This window comes from Centroberyx gerrardi, chromosome 13, assembly GCF_048128805.1.
Source record: "Centroberyx gerrardi isolate f3 chromosome 13, fCenGer3.hap1.cur.20231027, whole genome shotgun sequence".
Classification (NCBI taxonomy): domain Eukaryota; kingdom Metazoa; phylum Chordata; class Actinopteri; order Beryciformes; family Berycidae; genus Centroberyx; species Centroberyx gerrardi.
The window spans coordinates 839,813-861,006 of NC_136009.1; positions in this window are offsets into that span (position 1 = coordinate 839,813).

Genomic DNA, 21,194 nt, shown 5'->3' on the forward strand with positions numbered 1-21,194 from the left:
ATGTTGCACATCAAATTAAAGCTTAGGTTCTCTTTTTTCCATCAATTGTTGGCTTTCCATCCTATCACAACCTGGCTGCTTAAAATCAGACATTTAGTATGGTCAATACCACACAGCTTTCAGAGCTGGGTCAGAGGTCAAATCTGTTCTGTATATTTAGCCTGGTCTTTCAGGCTAGCATGATCTGATTTACTTGAGTGACACCTCAATTTAAAGCTCAGATTCAGACCTTTTCATAGAGTCCAACATTGTTGATTTTACCCCTTCTGGTGGCTAGCAGCACACTGATGAATTATGGTTACATTCAGCTGTTTTCAAAAGGCCTGCAGCCAACAGGTTTTCTATTCTAACTTATCCTCCTGTATTTCTGGTAAACCTGCTTCAAATCAAACATGTTGCACATCAAATTAAAGCTTAGGTTCTCTTCTTTCCATCAATTGTTGGCTTTCCATCATAGCACAAGCTGGCTGCTTAAAATCAGACATTTAGTGTGGTCAATACCACACAGCTTTCAGAGCTGGGTCAGAGGTCAAATCTGTTCTGTATATTTAGCCTGGTCTTTCAGGCTAGCATGATCTGATTTACTGGAGTGACACCTCAATTTAAAGCTCAGATTCAGACCTTTTCATAGAGTCCAACATTGTTCATTTTAAACCTTCTGGTGGCTAGCAGCACACTGATGAATTATGGTTACATTCAGCTGTTTTCAAAAGGCCTGCAGCCAACAGGTTTTCTATTCTAACTTATCCTCCTGTATTTCTGGTAAACCTGCTTCAAATCAAACATGTTGCACATCAAATTAAAGCTTAGGTTCTCTTCTTTCCAACAATTGTTGGCTTTCCATCATAGCACAACCTGGCTGCTTAAAATCAGACATTTAGTGTGGTCAATACCACACAGCTTTCAGAGCTGGGTCAGAGGTCAAATCTGTTCTGTATATTTAGCCTGGTCTTTCAGGCTAGCATGATCTGATTTACTGGAGTGACACCTCAATTTAAAGCTCAGATTCAGACCTTTGCATAGAGTCCAACATTGTTGAGTTTACCCCTTCTGGTGGCTAGCAGCACACTGATGAATTATGGTTACATTCAGCTGTTTTCAAAAGGCCTGCAGCCAACAGGTTTTCTATTCTAACTTATCCTCCTGTATTTCTGGTAAACCTGCTTCAAATCAAACATGTTGCACATCAAATTAAAGCTTAGGTTCTCTTTTTTCCATCAATTGTTGGCTTTCCATCCTATCACAACCTGGCTGCTTAAAATCAGACATTTAGTATGGTCAATACCACACAGCTTTCAGAGCTGGGTCAGAGGTCAAATCTGTTCTGTATATTTAGCCTGGTCTTTCAGGCTAGCATGATCTGATTTACTTGAGTGACACCTCAATTTAAAGCTCAGATTCAGACCTTTTCATAGAGTCCAACATTGTTGATTTTACCCCTTCTGGTGGCTAGCAGCACACTGATGAATTATGGTTACATTCAGCTGTTTTCAAAAGGCCTGCAGCCAACAGGTTTTATATTCTAACTTATCCTCCTGTATTTCTGGTAAACCTGCTTCAAATCAAACATGTTGCACATCAAATTAAAGCTTAGGTTCTCTTCTTTCCATCAATTGTTGGCTTTCCATCATAGCACAACCTGGCTGCTTAAAATCAGACATTTAGTGTGGTCAATACCACACAGCTTTCAGAGCTGGGTCAGAGGTCAAATCTGTTCTGTATATTTAGCCTGGTCTTTCAGGCTAGCATGATCTGATTTACTGGAGTGATACCTCCATGTAAACCTCAGATTCAGACCTTTTCATAGAGTCCAACATTGTTGATTTTAACCCTTCTGGTGGCTAGCAGCACACTGATGAATTATGGTTACATTCAGCTGTTTTCAAAAGGCCTGCAGCCAACAGGTTTTCTATTCTAACTTATCCTCCTGTGTTTCTGGTAAACCTGCTTCACATCAAACATGTTGCACATCAAATTAAAGCTTAGGTTCTCTTCTTTCCAACAATTGTTGGCTTTCCATCATAGCACAAGCTGGCTGCTTAAAATCAGACATTTAGTGTGGTCAATACCACACAGCTTTCAGAGCTGGGTCAGAGGTCAAATCTGTTCTGTATATTTAGCCTGGTCTTTCAGGCTAGCATGATCTGATTTACTGGAGTGACACCTCAATTTAAAGCTCAGATTCAGACCTTTTCATAGAGTCCAACATTGTTCATTTTAAACCTTCTGGTGGCTAGCAGCACACTGATGAATTATGGTTACATTCAGCTGTTTTCAAAAGGCCTGCAGCCAACAGGTTTTCTATTCTAACTTATCCTCCTGTATTTCTGGTAAACCTGCTTCAAATCAAACATGTTGCACATCAAATTAAAGCTTAGGTTCTCTTCTTTCCAACAATTGTTGGCTTTCCATCATAGCACAACCTGGCTGCTTAAAATCAGACATTTAGTGTGGTCAATACCACACAGCTTTCAGAGCTGGGTCAGAGGTCAAATCTGTTCTGTATATTTAGCCTGGTCTTTCAGGCTAGCATGATCTGATTTACTTGAGTGACACCTCAATTTAAAGCTCAGATTCAGACCTTTTCATAGAGTCCAACATTGTTGATTTTACCCCTTCTGGTGGCTAGCAGCACACTGATGAATTATGGTTACATTCAGCTGTTTTCAAAAGGCCTGCAGCCAACAGGTTTTCTATTCTAACTTATCCTCCTGTATTTCTGGTAAACCTGCTTCAAATCAAACATGTTGCACATCAAATTAAAGCTTAGGTTCTCTTTTTTCCATCAATTGTTGGCTTTCCATCCTATCACAACCTGGCTGCTTAAAATCAGACATTTAGTATGGTCAATACCACACAGCTTTCAGAGCTGGGTCAGAGGTCAAATCTGTTCTGTATATTTAGCCTGGTCTTTCAGGCTAGCATGATCTGATTTACTTGAGTGACACCTCAATTTAAAGCTCAGATTCAGACCTTTTCATAGAGTCCAACATTGTTGATTTTACCCCTTCTGGTGGCTAGCAGCACACTGATGAATTATGGTTACATTCAGCTGTTTTCAAAAGGCCTGCAGCCAACAGGTTTTATATTCTAACTTATCCTCCTGTATTTCTGGTAAACCTGCTTCAAATCAAACATGTTGCACATCAAATTAAAGCTTAGGTTCTCTTCTTTCCATCAATTGTTGGCTTTCCATCATAGCACAACCTGGCTGCTTAAAATCAGACATTTAGTGTGGTCAATACCACACAGCTTTCAGAGCTGGGTCAGAGGTCAAATCTGTTCTGTATATTTAGCCTGGTCTTTCAGGCTAGCATGATCTGATTTACTGGAGTGATACCTCCATGTAAACCTCAGATTCAGACCTTTTCATAGAGTCCAACATTGTTGATTTTAACCCTTCTGGTGGCTAGCAGCACACTGATGAATTATGGTTACATTCAGCTGTTTTCAAAAGGCCTGCAGCCAACAGGTTTTCTATTCTAACTTATCCTCCTGTATTTCTGGTAAACCTGCTTCACATCAAACATGTTGCACATCAAATTAAAGCTTAGGTTCTCTTCTTTCCAACAATTGTTGGCTTTCCATCATAGCACAAGCTGGCTGCTTAAAATCAGACATTTAGTGTGGTCAATACCACACAGCTTTCAGAGCTGGGTCAGAGGTCAAATCTGTTCTGTATATTTAGCCTGGTCTTTCAGGCTAGCATGATCTGATTTACTGGAGTGACACCTCAATTTAAAGCTCAGATTCAGACCTTTTCATAGAGTCCAACATTGTTCATTTTAAACCTTCTGGTGGCTAGCAGCACACTGATGAATTATGGTTACATTCAGCTGTTTTCAAAAGGCCTGCAGCCAACAGGTTTTCTATTCTAACTTATCCTCCTGTATTTCTGGTAAACCTGCTTCAAATCAAACATGTTGCACATCAAATTAAAGCTTAGGTTCTCTTCTTTCCAACAATTGTTGGCTTTCCATCCTATCACAACCTGGCTGCTTAAAATCAGACATTTAGTGTGGTCAATACCACACAGCTTTCAGAGCTGGGTCAGAGGTCAAATCTGTTCTGTATATTTAGCCTGGTCTTTCAGGCTAGCATGATCTGATTTACTTGAGTGACACCTCAATTTAAAGCTCAGATTCAGACCTTTTCATAGAGTCCAACATTGTTGATTTTACCCCTTCTGGTGGCTAGCAGCACACTGATGAATTATGGTTACATTCAGCTGTTTTCAAAAGGCCTGCAGCCAACAGGTTTTATATTCTACCTTATCCTCCTGTATTTCTGGTAAACCTGCTTCAAATCAAACATGTTGCACATCAAATTAAAGCTTAGGTTCTCTTCTTTCCATCAATTGTTGGCTTTCCATCATAGCACAACCTGGCTGCTTAAAATCAGACATTTAGTGTGGTCAATACCACACAGCTTTCAGAGCTGGGTCAGAGGTCAAATCTGTTCTGTATATTTAGCCTGGTCTTTCAGGCTAGCATGATCTGATTTACTGGAGTGATACCTCCATGTAAACCTCAGATTCAGACCTTTTCATAGAGTCCAACATTGTTGATTTTAACCCTTCTGGTGGCTAGCAGCACACTGATGAATTATGGTTACATTCAGCTGTTTTCAAAAGGCCTGCAGCCAACAGGTTTTCTATTCTAACTTATCCTCCTGTATTTCTGGTAAACCTGCTTCAAATCAAACATGTTGCACATCAAATTAAAGCTTAGGTTCTCTTCTTTCCAACAATTGTTGGCTTTCCATCATAGCACAAGCTGGCTGCTTAAAATCAGACATTTAGTGTGGTCAATACCACACAGCTTTCAGAGCTGGGTCAGAGGTCAAATCTGTTCTGTATATTTAGCCTGGTCTTTCAGGCTAGCATGATCTGATTTACTGGAGTGACACCTCAATTTAAAGCTCAGATTCAGACCTTTTCATAGAGTCCAACATTGTTCATTTTAAACCTTCTGGTGGCTAGCAGCACACTGATGAATTATGGTTACATTCAGCTGTTTTCAAAAGGCCTGCAGCCAACAGGTTTTCTATTCTAACTTATCCTCCTGTATTTCTGGTAAACCTGCTTCAAATCAAACATGTTGCACATCAAATTAAAGCTTCGGTTCTCTTCTTTCCAACAATTGTTGGCTTTCCATCATAGCACAACCTGGCTGCTTAAAATCAGACATTTAGTGTGGTCAATACCACACAGCTTTCAGAGCTGGGTCAGAGGTCAAATCTGTTCTGTATATTTAGCCTGGTCTTTCAGGCTAGCATGATCTGATTTACTGGAGTGACACCTCAATTTAAAGCTCAGATTCAGACCTTTGCATAGAGTCCAACATTGTTGAGTTTACCCCTTCTGGTGGCTAGCAGCACACTGATGAATTATGGTTACATTCAGCTGTTTTCAAAAGGCCTGCAGCCAACAGGTTTTCTATTCTAACTTATCCTCCTGTATTTCTGGTAAACCTGCTTCAAATCAAACATGTTGCACATCAAATTAAAGCTTAGGTTCTCTTTTTTCCATCAATTGTTGGCTTTCCATCCTATCACAACCTGGCTGCTTAAAATCAGACATTTAGTATGGTCAATACCACACAGCTTTCAGAGCTGGGTCAGAGGTCAAATCTGTTCTGTATATTTAGCCTGGTCTTTCAGGCTAGCATGATCTGATTTACTTGAGTGACACCTCAATTTAAAGCTCAGATTCAGACCTTTTCATAGAGTCCAACATTGTTGATTTTACCCCTTCTGGTGGCTAGCAGCACACTGATGAATTATGGTTACATTCAGCTGTTTTCAAAAGGCCTGCAGCCAACAGGTTTTATATTCTAACTTATCCTCCTGTATTTCTGGTAAACCTGCTTCAAATCAAACATGTTGCACATCAAATTAAAGCTTAGGTTCTCTTTTTTCCATCAATTGTTGGCTTTCCATCCTATCACAACCTGGCTGCTTAAAATCAGACATTTAGTATGGTCAATACCACACAGCTTTCAGAGCTGGGTCAGAGGTCAAATCTGTTCTGTATATTTAGCCTGGTCTTTCAGGCTAGCATGATCTGATTTACTTGAGTGACACCTCAATTTAAAGCTCAGATTCAGACCTTTTCATAGAGTCCAACATTGTTGATTTTACCCCTTCTGGTGGCTAGCAGCACACTGATGAATTATGGTTACATTCAGCTGTTTTCAAAAGGCCTGCAGCCAACAGGTTTTATATTCTACCTTATCCTCCTGTATTTCTGGTAAACCTGCTTCAAATCAAACATGTTGCACATCAAATTAAAGTTTAGGTTCTCTTCTTTCCATCAATTGTTGGCTTTCCATCATAGCACAACCTGGCTGCTTAAAATCAGACATTTAGTGTGGTCAATACCACACAGCTTTCAGAGCTGGGTCAGAGGTCAAATCTGTTCTGTATATTTAGCCTGGTCTTTCAGGCTAGCATGATCTGATTTACTGGAGTGACACCTCAATTTAAAGCTCAGATTCAGACCTTTGCATAGAGTCCAACATTGTTGAGTTTACCCCTTCTGGTGGCTAGCAGCACACTGATGAATTATGGTTACATTCAGCTGTTTTCAAAAGGCCTGCAGCCAACTGGTTTTATATTCTACCTTTTCCTCCTGTATTTCTGGTAAACCTGCTTCAAATCAAACATGTTGCACATCAAATTAAAGCTTAGGTTCTCTTCTTTCCAACAATTGTTGGCTTTCCATCATAGCACAAGCTGGCTGCTTAAAATCAGACATTTAGTGTGGTCAATACCACACAGCTTTCAGAGCTGGGTCAGAGGTCAAATCTGTTCTGTATATTTAGCCTGGTCTTTCAGGCTAGCATGATCTGATTTACTGGAGTGACACCTCAATTTAAAGCTCAGATTCAGACCTTTTCATAGAGTCCAACATTGTTCATTTTAAACCTTCTGGTGGCTAGCAGCACACTGATGAATTATGGTTACATTCAGCTGTTTTCAAAAGGCCTGCAGCCAACTGGTTTTATATTCTACCTTATCCTCCTGTATTTCTGGTAAACCTGCTTCAAATCAAACATGTTGCACATCAAATTAAAGCTTAGGTTCTCTTCTTTCCATCAATGGTTGGCTTTCCATCCTATCACAACCTGGCTGCTTAAAATCAGACATTTAGTGTGGTCAATACCACACAGCTTTCAGAGCTGGGTCAGAGGTCAAATCTGTTCTGTATATTTAGCCTGGTCTTTCAGGCTAGCATGATCTGATTTACTGAAGTGACACCTCAATTTAAAGCTCAGATTCAGACCTTTTCATAGAGTCCAACATTGTTGATTTTACCCCTTCTGGTGGCTAGCAGCACACTGATGAATTATGGTTACATTCAGCTGTTTTCAAAAGGCCTGCAGCCAACAGGTTTTCTATTCTAACTTATCCTCCTGTATTTCTGGTAAACCTGCTTCAAATCAAACATGTTGCACATCAAATTAAAGCTTAGGTTCTCTTCTTTCCAACAATTGTTGGCTTTCCATCATAGCACAACCTGGCTGCTTAAAATCAGACATTTAGTGTGGTCAATACCACACAGCTTTCAGAGCTGGGTCAGAGGTCAAATCTGTTCTGTATATTTAGCCTGGTCTTTCAGGCTAGCATGATCTGATTTATTGGAGTGACACCTCAATTTAAAGCTCAGATTCAGACCTTTGCATAGAGTCCAACATTGTTGATTTTACCCCTTCTGGTGGCTAGCAGCACACTGATGAATTATGGTTACATTCAGCTGTTTTCAAAAGGCCTGCAGCCAACAGGTTTTATATTCTAACTTATCCTCCTGTATTTCTGGTAAACCTGCTTCAAATCAAACATGTTGCACATCAAATTAAAGCTTAGGTTCTCTTCTTTCCAACAATTGTTGGCTTTCCATCATAGCACAACCTGGCTGCTTAAAATCAGACATTTAGTGTGGTCAATACCACACAGCTTTCAGAGCTGGGTCAGAGGTCAAATCTGTTCTGTATATTTAGCCTGGTCTTTCAGGCTAGCATGATCTGATTTACTGAAGTGACACCTCAATTTAAAGCTCAGATTCAGACCTTTTCATAGAGTCCAACATTGTTCATTTTAAACCTTCTGGTGGCTAGCAGCACACTGATGAATTATGGTTACATTCAGCTGTTTTCAAAAGGCCTGCAGCCAACAGGTTTTCTATTCTAACTTATCCTCCTGTATTTCTGGTAAACCTGCTTCAAATCAAACATGTTGCACATCAAATTAAAGCTTAGGTTCTCTTCTTTCCAACAATTGTTGGCTTTCCATCATAGCACAACCTGGCTGCTTAAAATCAGACATTTAGTGTGGTCAATACCACACAGCTTTCAGAGCTGGGTCAGAGGTCAAATCTGTTCTGTATATTTAGCCTGGTCTTTCAGGCTAGCATGATCTGATTTACTGGAGTGACACCTCAATTTAAAGCTCAGATTCAGACCTTTTCATAGAGTCCAACATTGTTCATTTTAAACCTTCTGGTGGCTAGCAGCACACTGATGAATTATGGTTACATTCAGCTGTTTTCAAAAGGCCTGCAGCCAACAGGTTTTCTATTCTAACTTATCCTCCTGTATTTCTGGTAAACCTGCTTCAAATCAAACATGTTGCACATCAAATTAAAGCTTAGGTTCTCTTCTTTCCAACAATTGTTGGCTTTCCATCATAGCACAACCTGGCTGCTTAAAATCAGACATTTAGTGTGGTCAATACCACACAGCTTTCAGAGCTGGGTCAGAGGTCAAATCTGTTCTGTATATTTAGCCTGGTCTTTCAGGCTAGCATGATCTGATTTACTGGAGTGACACCTCAATTTAAAGCTCAGATTCAGACCTTTGCATAGAGTCCAACATTGTTGAGTTTACCCCTTCTGGTGGCTAGCAGCACACTGATGAATTATGGTTACATTCAGCTGTTTTCAAAAGGCCTGCAGCCAACTGGTTTTATATTCTACCTTATCCTCCTGTATTTCTGGTAAACCTGCTTCAAATCAAACATGTTGCACATCAAATTAAAGCTTAGGTTCTCTTCTTTCCATCAATGGTTGGCTTTCCATCCTATCACAACCTGGCTGCTTAAAATCAGACACTTAGTGTGGTCAATACCACACAGCTTTCAGAGCTGGGTCAGAGGTAAAATCTGTTCTGTATATTTAGCCTGGTCTTTCAGGCTAGCATGATCTGATTTACTTGAGTGATACCTCAATTTAAAGCTCAGATTCAGACCTTTTCATAGAGTCCAACATTGTTGATTTTACCCCTTCTGGTGGCTAGCAGCACACTGATGAATTATGGTTACATTCAGCTGTTTTCAAAAGGCCTGCAGCCAACAGGTTTTATATTCTACCTTATCCTCCTGTATTTCTGGTAAACCTGCTTCAAATCAAACATGTTGCACATCAAATTAAAGCTTAGGTTCTCTTTTTTCCATCAATTGTTGGCTTTCCATCCTATCACAACCTGGTTGCTTAAAATCAGACATTTAGTATGGTCAATACCACACAGCTTTCAGAGCTGGGTCAGAGGTCAAATCTGTTCTGTATATTTAGCCTGGTCTTTCTGGCTAGCATGATCTGATTTACTTGAGTGACACCTCAATTTAAAGCTCAGATTCAGACCTTTTCATAGAGTCCAACATTGTTGATTTTACCCCTTCTGGTGGCTAGCAGCACACTGATGAATTATGGTTACATTCAGCTGTTTTCAAAAGGCCTGCAGCCAACAGGTTTTCTATTCTAACTTATCCTCCTGTATTTCTGGTAAACCTGCTTCAAATCAAACATGTTGCACATCAAATTAAAGCTTAGGTTCTCTTCTTTCCAACAATTGTTGGCTTTCCATCATAGCACAACCTGGCTGCTTAAAATCAGACATTTAGTGTGGTCAATACCACACAGCTTTCAGAGCTGGGTCAGAGGTCAAATCTGTTCTGTATATTTAGCCTGGTCATTCAGGCTAGCATGATCTGATTTACTGGAGTGACACCTCAATTTAAAGCTCAGATTCAGACCTTTGCATAGAGTCCAACATTGTTGAGTTTACCCCTTCTGGTGGCTAGCAGCACACTGATGAATTATGGTTACATTCAGCTGTTTTCAAAAGGCCTGCAGCCAACTGGTTTTATATTCTACCTTATCCTCCTGTATTTCTGGTAAACCTGCTTCAAATCAAACATGTTGCACATCAAATTAAAGCTTAGGTTCTCTTCTTTCCATCAATGGTTGGCTTTCCATCCTATCACAACCTGGCTGCTTAAAATCAGACATTTAGTGTGGTCAATACCACACAGCTTTCAGAGCTGGGTCAGAGGTCAAATCTGTTCTGTATATTTAGCCTGGTCTTTCAGGCTAGCATGATCTGATTTACTGAAGTGACACCTCAATTTAAAGCTCAGATTCAGACCTTTTCATAGAGTCCAACATTGTTCATTTTAAACCTTCTGGTGGCTAGCAGCACACTGATGAATTATGGTTACATTCAGCTGTTTTCAAAAGGCCTGCAGCCAACAGGTTTTCTATTCTAACTTATCCTCCTGTATTTCTGGTAAACCTGCTTCAAATCAAACATGTTGCACATCAAATTAAAGCTTAGGTTCTCTTCTTTCCAACAATTGTTGGCTTTCCATCATAGCACAACCTGGCTGCTTAAAATCAGACATTTAGTGTGGTCAATACCACACAGCTTTCAGAGCTGGGTCAGAGGTCAAATCTGTTCTGTATATTTAGCCTGGTCTTTCAGGCTAGCATGATCTGATTTACTGGAGTGATACCTCCATGTAAACCTCAGATTCAGACCTTTTCATAGAGTCCAAAATTGTTGATTTTAACCCTTCTGGTGGCTAGCAGCACACTGATGAATTATGGTTACATTCAGCTGTTTTCAAAAGGCCTGCAGCCAACTGGTTTTATATTCTAACTTATCCTCCTGTATTTCTGGTAAACCTGCTTCAAATCAAACATGTTGCACATCAAATTAAAGCTTAGGTTCTCTTCTTTCCATCAATTGTTGGCTTTCCATCATAGCACAACCTGCCTGCTTAAAATCAGACATTTAGTGTGGTCAATACCACACAGCTTTCAGAGCTGGGTCAGAGGTCAAATCTGTTCTGTATATTTAGCCTGGTCTTTCAGGCTAGCATGATCTGATTTACTGGAGTGACACCTCAATTTAAAGCTAAGATTCAGACCTTTTCATAGAGTCCAACATTGTTGAGTTTACCCCTTCTGGTGGCTAGCAGCACACTGATGAATTATGGTTACATTCAGCTGTTTTCAAAAGGCCTGCAGCCAACAGGTTTTCTATTCTAACTTATCCTCCTGTATTTCTGGTAAACCTGCTTCAAATCAAACATGTTGCACATCAAATTAAAGCTTAGGTTCTCTTTTTTCCATCAATTGTTGGCTTTCCATCCTATCACAACCTTGTTGCTTAAAATCAGACATTTAGTATGGTCAATACCACACAGCTTTCAGAGCTGGGTCAGAGGTCAAATCTGTTCTGTATATTTAGCCTGGTCTTTCTGGCTAGCATGATCTGATTTACTTGAGTGACACCTCAATTTAAAGCTCAGATTCAGACCTTTTCATAGAGTCCAACATTGTTGATTTTACCCCTTCTGGTGGCTAGCAGCACACTGATGAATTATGGTTACATTCAGCTGTTTTCAAAAGGCCTGCAGCCAACAGGTTTTCTATTCTAACTTATCCTCCTGTATTTCTGGTAAACCTGCTTCAAATCAAACATGTTGCACATCAAATTAAAGCTTAGGTTCTCTTCTTTCCAACAATTGTTGGCTTTCCATCATAGCACAACCTGGCTGCTTAAAATCAGACATTTAGTGTGGTCAATACCACACAGCTTTCAGAGCTGGGTCAGAGGTCAAATCTGTTCTGTATATTTAGCCTGGTCTTTCAGGCTAGCATGATCTGATTTACTGGAGTGACACCTCAATTTAAAGCTCAGATTCAGACCTTTTCATAGAGTCCAACATTGTTCATTTTAAACCTTCTGGTGGCTAGCAGCACACTGATGAATTATGGTTACATTCAGCTGTTTTCAAAAGGCCTGCAGCCAACAGGTTTTCTATTCTAACTTATCCTCCTGTATTTCTGGTAAACCTGCTTCAAATCAAACATGTTGCACATCAAATTAAAGCTTAGGTTCTCTTCTTTCCAACAATTGTTGGCTTTCCATCATAGCACAACCTGGCTGCTTAAAATCAGACATTTAGTGTGGTCAATACCACACAGCTTTCAGAGCTGGGTCAGAGGTCAAATCTGTTCTGTATATTTAGCCTGGTCTTTCAGGCTAGCATGATCTGATTTACTGGAGTGACACCTCAATTTAAAGCTCAGATTCAGACCTTTGCATAGAGTCCAACATTGTTGAGTTTACCCCTTCTGGTGGCTAGCAGCACACTGATGAATTATGGTTACATTCAGCTGTTTTCAAAAGGCCTGCAGCCAACTGGTTTTATATTCTACCTTATCCTCCTGTATTTCTGGTAAACCTGCTTCAAATCAAACATGTTGCACATCAAATTAAAGCTTAGGTTCTCTTCTTTCCATCAATGGTTGGCTTTCCATCCTATCACAACCTGGCTGCTTAAAATCAGACACTTAGTGTGGTCAATACCACACAGCTTTCAGAGCTGGGTCAGAGGTAAAATCTGTTCTGTATATTTAGCCTGGTCTTTCAGGCTAGCATGATCTGATTTACTTGAGTGATACCTCAATTTAAAGCTCAGATTCAGACCTTTTCATAGAGTCCAACATTGTTGATTTTACCCCTTCTGGTGGCTAGCAGCACACTGATGAATTATGGTTACATTCAGCTGTTTTCAAAAGGCCTGCAGCCAACAGGTTTTATATTCTACCTTATCCTCCTGTATTTCTGGTAAACCTGCTTCAAATCAAACATGTTGCACATCAAATTAAAGCTTAGGTTCTCTTTTTTCCATCAATTGTTGGCTTTCCATCCTATCACAACCTGGTTGCTTAAAATCAGACATTTAGTATGGTCAATACCACACAGCTTTCAGAGCTGGGTCAGAGGTCAAATCTGTTCTGTATATTTAGCCTGGTCTTTCTGGCTAGCATGATCTGATTTACTTGAGTGACACCTCAATTTAAAGCTCAGATTCAGACCTTTTCATAGAGTCCAACATTGTTGATTTTACCCCTTCTGGTGGCTAGCAGCACACTGATGAATTATGGTTACATTCAGCTGTTTTCAAAAGGCCTGCAGCCAACAGGTTTTCTATTCTAACTTATCCTCCTGTATTTCTGGTAAACCTGCTTCAAATCAAACATGTTGCACATCAAATTAAAGCTTAGGTTCTCTTCTTTCCAACAATTGTTGGCTTTCCATCATAGCACAACCTGGCTGCTTAAAATCAGACATTTAGTGTGGTCAATACCACACAGCTTTCAGAGCTGGGTCAGAGGTCAAATCTGTTCTGTATATTTAGCCTGGTCATTCAGGCTAGCATGATCTGATTTACTGGAGTGACACCTCAATTTAAAGCTCAGATTCAGACCTTTGCATAGAGTCCAACATTGTTGAGTTTACCCCTTCTGGTGGCTAGCAGCACACTGATGAATTATGGTTACATTCAGCTGTTTTCAAAAGGCCTGCAGCCAACTGGTTTTATATTCTACCTTATCCTCCTGTATTTCTGGTAAACCTGCTTCAAATCAAACATGTTGCACATCAAATTAAAGCTTAGGTTCTCTTCTTTCCATCAATGGTTGGCTTTCCATCCTATCACAACCTGGCTGCTTAAAATCAGACATTTAGTGTGGTCAATACCACACAGCTTTCAGAGCTGGGTCAGAGGTCAAATCTGTTCTGTATATTTAGCCTGGTCTTTCAGGCTAGCATGATCTGATTTACTGAAGTGACACCTCAATTTAAAGCTCAGATTCAGACCTTTTCATAGAGTCCAACATTGTTCATTTTAAACCTTCTGGTGGCTAGCAGCACACTGATGAATTATGGTTACATTCAGCTGTTTTCAAAAGGCCTGCAGCCAACAGGTTTTCTATTCTAACTTATCCTCCTGTATTTCTGGTAAACCTGCTTCAAATCAAACATGTTGCACATCAAATTAAAGCTTAGGTTCTCTTCTTTCCAACAATTGTTGGCTTTCCATCATAGCACAACCTGGCTGCTTAAAATCAGACATTTAGTGTGGTCAATACCACACAGCTTTCAGAGCTGGGTCAGAGGTCAAATCTGTTCTGTATATTTAGCCTGGTCTTTCAGGCTAGCATGATCTGATTTACTGGAGTGATACCTCCATGTAAACCTCAGATTCAGACCTTTTCATAGAGTCCAAAATTGTTGATTTTAACCCTTCTGGTGGCTAGCAGCACACTGATGAATTATGGTTACATTCAGCTGTTTTCAAAAGGCCTGCAGCCAACTGGTTTTATATTCTAACTTATCCTCCTGTATTTCTGGTAAACCTGCTTCAAATCAAACATGTTGCACATCAAATTAAAGCTTAGGTTCTCTTCTTTCCATCAATTGTTGGCTTTCCATCATAGCACAACCTGCCTGCTTAAAATCAGACATTTAGTGTGGTCAATACCACACAGCTTTCAGAGCTGGGTCAGAGGTCAAATCTGTTCTGTATATTTAGCCTGGTCTTTCAGGCTAGCATGATCTGATTTACTGGAGTGACACCTCAATTTAAAGCTAAGATTCAGACCTTTTCATAGAGTCCAACATTGTTGAGTTTACCCCTTCTGGTGGCTAGCAGCACACTGATGAATTATGGTTACATTCAGCTGTTTTCAAAAGGCCTGCAGCCAACAGGTTTTCTATTCTAACTTATCCTCCTGTATTTCTGGTAAACCTGCTTCAAATCAAACATGTTGCACATCAAATTAAAGCTTAGGTTCTCTTTTTTCCATCAATTGTTGGCTTTCCATCCTATCACAACCTTGTTGCTTAAAATCAGACATTTAGTATGGTCAATACCACACAGCTTTCAGAGCTGGGTCAGAGGTCAAATCTGTTCTGTATATTTAGCCTGGTCTTTCTGGCTAGCATGATCTGATTTACTTGAGTGACACCTCAATTTAAAGCTCAGATTCAGACCTTTTCATAGAGTCCAACATTGTTGATTTTACCCCTTCTGGTGGCTAGCAGCACACTGATGAATTATGGTTACATTCAGCTGTTTTCAAAAGGCCTGCAGCCAACAGGTTTTCTATTCTAACTTATCCTCCTGTATTTCTGGTAAACCTGCTTCAAATCAAACATGTTGCACATCAAATTAAAGCTTAGGTTCTCTTCTTTCCAACAATTGTTGGCTTTCCATCATAGCACAACCTGGCTGCTTAAAATCAGACATTTAGTGTGGTCAATACCACACAGCTTTCAGAGCTGGGTCAGAGGTCAAATCTGTTCTGTATATTTAGCCTGGTCTTTCAGGCTAGCATGATCTGATTTACTGGAGTGACACCTCAATTTAAAGCTCAGATTCAGACCTTTTCATAGAGTCCAACATTGTTCATTTTAAACCTTCTGGTGGCTAGCAGCACACTGATGAATTATGGTTACATTCAGCTGTTTTCAAAAGGCCTGCAGCCAACAGGTTTTCTATTCTAACTTATCCTCCTGTATTTCTGGTAAACCTGCTTCAAATCAAACATGTTGCACATCAAATTAAAGCTTAGGTTCTCTTCTTTCCAACAATTGTTGGCTTTCCATCATAGCACAACCTGGCTGCTTAAAATCAGACATTTAGTGTGGTCAATACCACACAGCTTTCAGAGCTGGGTCAGAGGTCAAATCTGTTCTGTATATTTAGCCTGGTCTTTCAGGCTAGCATGATCTGATTTACTGGAGTGACACCTCAATTTAAAGCTCAGATTCAGACCTTTGCATAGAGTCCAACATTGTTGAGTTTACCCCTTCTGGTGGCTAGCAGCACACTGATGAATTATGGTTACATTCAGCTGTTTTCAAAAGGCCTGCAGCCAACTGGTTTTATATTCTACCTTATCCTCCTGTATTTCTGGTAAACCTGCTTCAAATCAAACATGTTGCACATCAAATTAAAGCTTAGGTTCTCTTCTTTCCATCAATGGTTGGCTTTCCATCCTATCACAACCTGGCTGCTTAAAATCAGACACTTAGTGTGGTCAATACCACACAGCTTTCAGAGCTGGGTCAGAGGTAAAATCTGTTCTGTATATTTAGCCTGGTCTTTCAGGCTAGCATGATCTGATTTACTTGAGTGATACCTCAATTTAAAGCTCAGATTCAGACCTTTTCATAGAGTCCAACATTTTTGATTTTACCCCTTCTGGTGGCTAGCAGCACACTGATGAATTATGGTTACATTCAGCTGTTTTCAAAAGGCCTGCAGCCAACAGGTTTTATATTCTACCTTATCCTCCTGTATTTCTGGTAAACCTGCTTCAAATCAAACATGTTGCACATCAAATTAAAGCTTAGGTTCTCTTTTTTCCATCAATTGTTGGCTTTCCATCCTATCACAACCTGGCTGCTTAAAATCAGACATTTAGTATGGTCAATACCACACAGCTTTCAGAGCTGGGTCAGAGGTCAAATCTGTTCTGTATATTTAGCCTGGTCTTTCTGGCTAGCATGATCTGATTTACTTGAGTGACACCTCAATTTAAAGCTCAGATTCAGACCTTTTCATAGAGTCCAACATTGTTGATTTTACCCCTTCTGGTGGCTAGCAGCACACTGATGAATTATGGTTACATTCAGCTGTTTTCAAAAGGCCTGCAGCCAACAGGTTTTCTATTCTAACTTATCCTCCTGTATTTCTGGTAAACCTGCTTCAAATCAAACATGTTGCACATCAAATTAAAGCTTAGGTTCTCTTCTTTCCAACAATTGTTGGCTTTCCATCATAGCACAACCTGCCTGCTTAAAATCAGACATTTAGTGTGGTCAATACCACACAGCTTTCAGAGCTGGGTCAGAGGTCAAATCTGTTCTGTATATTTAGCCTGGTCTTTCAGGCTAGCATGATCTGATTTACTGGAGTGACACCTCAATTTAAAGCTCAGATTCAGACCTTTTCATAGAGTCCAACATTGTTCATTTTAAACCTTCTGGTGGCTAGCAGCACACTGATGAATTATGGTTACATTCAGCTGTTTTCAAAAGGCCTGCAGCCAACAGGTTTTCTATTCTAACTTATCCTCCTGTATTTCTGGTAAACCTGCTTCAAATCAAACATGTTGCACATCAAATTAAAGCTTAGGTTCTCTTCTTTCCAACAATTGTTGGCTTTCCATCATAGCACAACCTGGCTGCTTAAAATCAGACATTTAGTGTGGTCAATACCACACAGCTTTCAGAGCTGGGTCAGAGGTCAAATCTGTTCTGTATATTTAGCCTGGTCTTTCAGGCTAGCATGATCTGATTTACTGGAGTGACACCTCAATTTAAAGCTCAGATTCAGACCTTTGCATAGAGTCCAACATTGTTGAGTTTACCCCTTCTGGTGGCTAGCAGCACACTGATGAATTATGGTTACATTCAGCTGTTTTCAAAAGGCCTGCAGCCAACTGGTTTTATATTCTACCTTATCCTCCTGTATTTCTGGTAAACCTGCTTCAAATCAAACATGTTGCACATCAAATTAAAGCTTAGGTTCTCTTCTTTCCATCAATGGTTGGCTTTCCATCCTATCACAACCTGGCTGCTTAAAATCAGACACTTAGTGTGGTCAATACCACACAGCTTTCAGAGCTGGGTCAGAGGTCAAATCTGTTCTGTATATTTAGCCTGGTCTTTCAGGCTAGCATGATCTGATTTACTGAAGTGACACCTCAATTTAAAGCTCAGAGTCAGACCTTTGCATAGAGTCCAACATTGTTGAGTTTACCCCTTCTGGTGGCTAGCAGCACACTGATGAATTATGGTTACATTCAGCTGTTTTCAAAAGGCCTGCAGCCAACTGGTTTTATATTCTACCTTATCCTCCTGTATTTCTGGTAAACCTGCTTCAAATCAAACATGTTGCACATCAAATTAAAGCTTAGGTTCTCTTCTTTCCATCAATGGTTGGCTTTCCATCCTATCACAACCTGGCTGCTTAAAATCAGACACTTAGTGTGGTCAATACCACACAGCTTTCAGAGCTGGGTCAGAGGTAAAATCTGTTCTGTATATTTAGCCTGGTCTTTCAGGCTAGCATGATCTGATTTACTGGAGTGATACCTCCATGTAAACCTCAGATTCAGACCTTTTCATAGAGTCCAAAATTGTTGATTTTAACCCTTCTGGTGGCTAGCAGCACACTGATGAATTATGGTTACATTCAGCTGTTTTCAAAAGGCCTGCAGCCAACTGGTTTTATATTCTAACTTATCCTCCTGTATTTCTGGTAAACCTGCTTCAAATCAAACATGTTGCACATCAAATTAAAGCTTAGGTTCTCTTCTTTCCATCAATTGTTGGCTTTCCATCATAGCACAACCTGCCTGCTTAAAATCAGACATTTAGTGTGGTCAATACCACACAGCTTTCAGAGCTGGGTCAGAGGTCAAATCTGTTCTGTATATTTAGCCTGGTCTTTCAGGCTAGCATGATCTGATTTACTGGAGTGACACCTCAATTTAAAGCTAAGATTCAGACCTTTTCATAGAGTCCAACATTGTTGAGTTTACCCCTTCTGGTGGCTAGCAGCACACTGATGAATTATGGTTACATTCAGCTGTTTTCAAAAGGCCTGCAGCCAACAGGTTTTCTATTCTAACTTATCCTCCTGTATTTCTGGTAAACCTGCTTCAAATCAAACATGTTGCACATCAAATTAAAGCTTAGGTTCTCTTTTTTCCATCAATTGTTGGCTTTCCATCCTATCACAACCTGGCTGCTTAAAATCAGACATTTAGTATGGTCAATACCACACAGCTTTCAGAGCTGGGTCAGAGGTCAAATCTGTTCTGTATATTTAGCCTGGTCTTTCTGGCTAGCATGATCTGATTTACTTGAGTGACACCTCAATTTAAAGCTCAGATTCAGACCTTTTCATAGAGTCCAACATTGTTGATTTTACCCCTTCTGGTGGCTAGCAGCACACTGATGAATTATGGTTACATTCAGCTGTTTTCAAAAGGCCTGCAGCCAACAGGTTTTCTATTCTAACTTATCCTCCTGTATTTCTGGTAAACCTGCTTCAAATCAAACATGTTGCACATCAAATTAAAGCTTAGGTTCTCTTCTTTCCAACAATTGTTGGCTTTCCATCATAGCACAACCTGGCTGCTTAAAATCAGACATTTAGTGTGGTCAATACCACACAGCTTTCAGAGCTGGGTCAGAGGTCAAATCTGTTCTGTATATTTAGCCTGGTCTTTCAGGCTAGCATGATCTGATTTACTGGAGTGACACCTCAATTTAAAGCTCAGATTCAGACCTTTTCATAGAGTCCAACATTGTTGATTTTACCCCTTCTGGTGGCTAGCAGCACACTGATGAATTATGGTTACATTCAGCTGTTTTCAAAAGGCCTGCAGCCAACAGGTTTTCTATTCTAACTTATCCTCCTGTATTTCTGGTAAACCTGCTTCAAATCAAACATGTTGCACATCAAATTAAAGCTTAGGTTCTCTTCTTTCCAACAATTGTTGGCTTTCCATCATAGCACAACCTGGCTGCTTAAAATCAGACATTTAGTGTGGTCAATACCACACAGCTTTCAGAGCTGGGTCAGAGGTCAAATCTGTTCTGTATATTTAGCCTGGTCTTTCAGGCTAGCATGATCTGATTTACTGGAGTGACACCTCAATTTAAAGCTCAGATTCAGACCTTTTCATAGAGTCCAACATTGTTCATTTTAAACCTTCTGGTGGCTAGCAGCACACTGATGAATTATGGTTACATTCAGCTGTTTTCAAAAGGCCTGCAGCCAACAGGTTTTCTATTCTAACTTATCCTCCTGTATTTCTGGTAAACCTGCTTCAAATCAAACATGTTGCACATCAAATTAAAGCTTAGGTTCTCTTCTTTCCAACAATTGTTGGCTTTCCATCATAGCACAACCTGGCTGCTTAAAATCAGACATTTAGTGTGGTCAATACCACACAGCTTTCAGAGCTGGGTCAGAGGTCAAATCTGTTCTGTATATTTAGCCTGGTCTTTCAGGCTAGCATGATCTGATTTACTGGAGTGATACCTCCATGTAAACCTCAGATTCAGACCTTTTCATAGAGTCCAAAATTGTTGATTTTAACCCTTCTGGTGGCTAGCAGCACACTGATGAATTATGGTTACATTCAGCTGTTTTCAAAAGGCCTGCAGCCAACTGGTTTTATATTCTAACTTATCCTCCTGTATTTCTGGTAAACCTGCTTCAAATCAAACATGTTGCACATCAAATTAAAGCTTAGGTTCTCTTCTTTCCATCAATTGTTGGCTTTCCATCATAGCACAACCTGCCTGCTTAAAATCAGACATTTAGTGTGGTCAATACCACACAGCTTTCAGAGCTGGGTTAGAGGTCAAATCTGTTCTGTATATTTAGCCTGGTCTTTCAGGCTAGCATGATCTGATTTACTGGAGTGACACCTCAATTTAAAGCTAAGATTCAGACCTTTTCATAGAGTCCAACATTGTTGAGTTTACCCCTTCTGGTGGCTAGCAGCACACTGATGAATTATGGTTACATTCAGCTGTTTTCAAAAGGCCTGCAGCCAACAGGTTTTATATTCTAACTTATCCTCCTGTATTTCTGGTAAACCTGCTTCAAATCAAACATGTTGCACATCAAATTAAAGCTTAGGTTCTCTTTTTTCCATCAATTGTTGGCTTTCCATCCTATCACAACCTGGCTGCTTAAAATCAGACATTTAGTATGGTCAATACCACACAGCTTTCAGAGCTGGGTCAGAGGTCAAATCTGTTCTGTATATTTAGCCTGGTCTTTCTGGCTAGCATGATCTGATTTACTTGAGTGACACCTCAATTTAAAGCTCAGATTCAGACCTTTTCATAGAGTCCAACATTGTTGATTTTACCCCTTCTGGTGGCTAGCAGCACACTGATGAATTATGGTTACATTCAGCTGTTTTCAAAAGGCCTGCAGCCAACAGGTTTTCTATTCTAACTTATCCTCCTGTATTTCTGGTAAACCTGCTTCAAATCAAACATGTTGCACATCAAATTAAAGCTTAG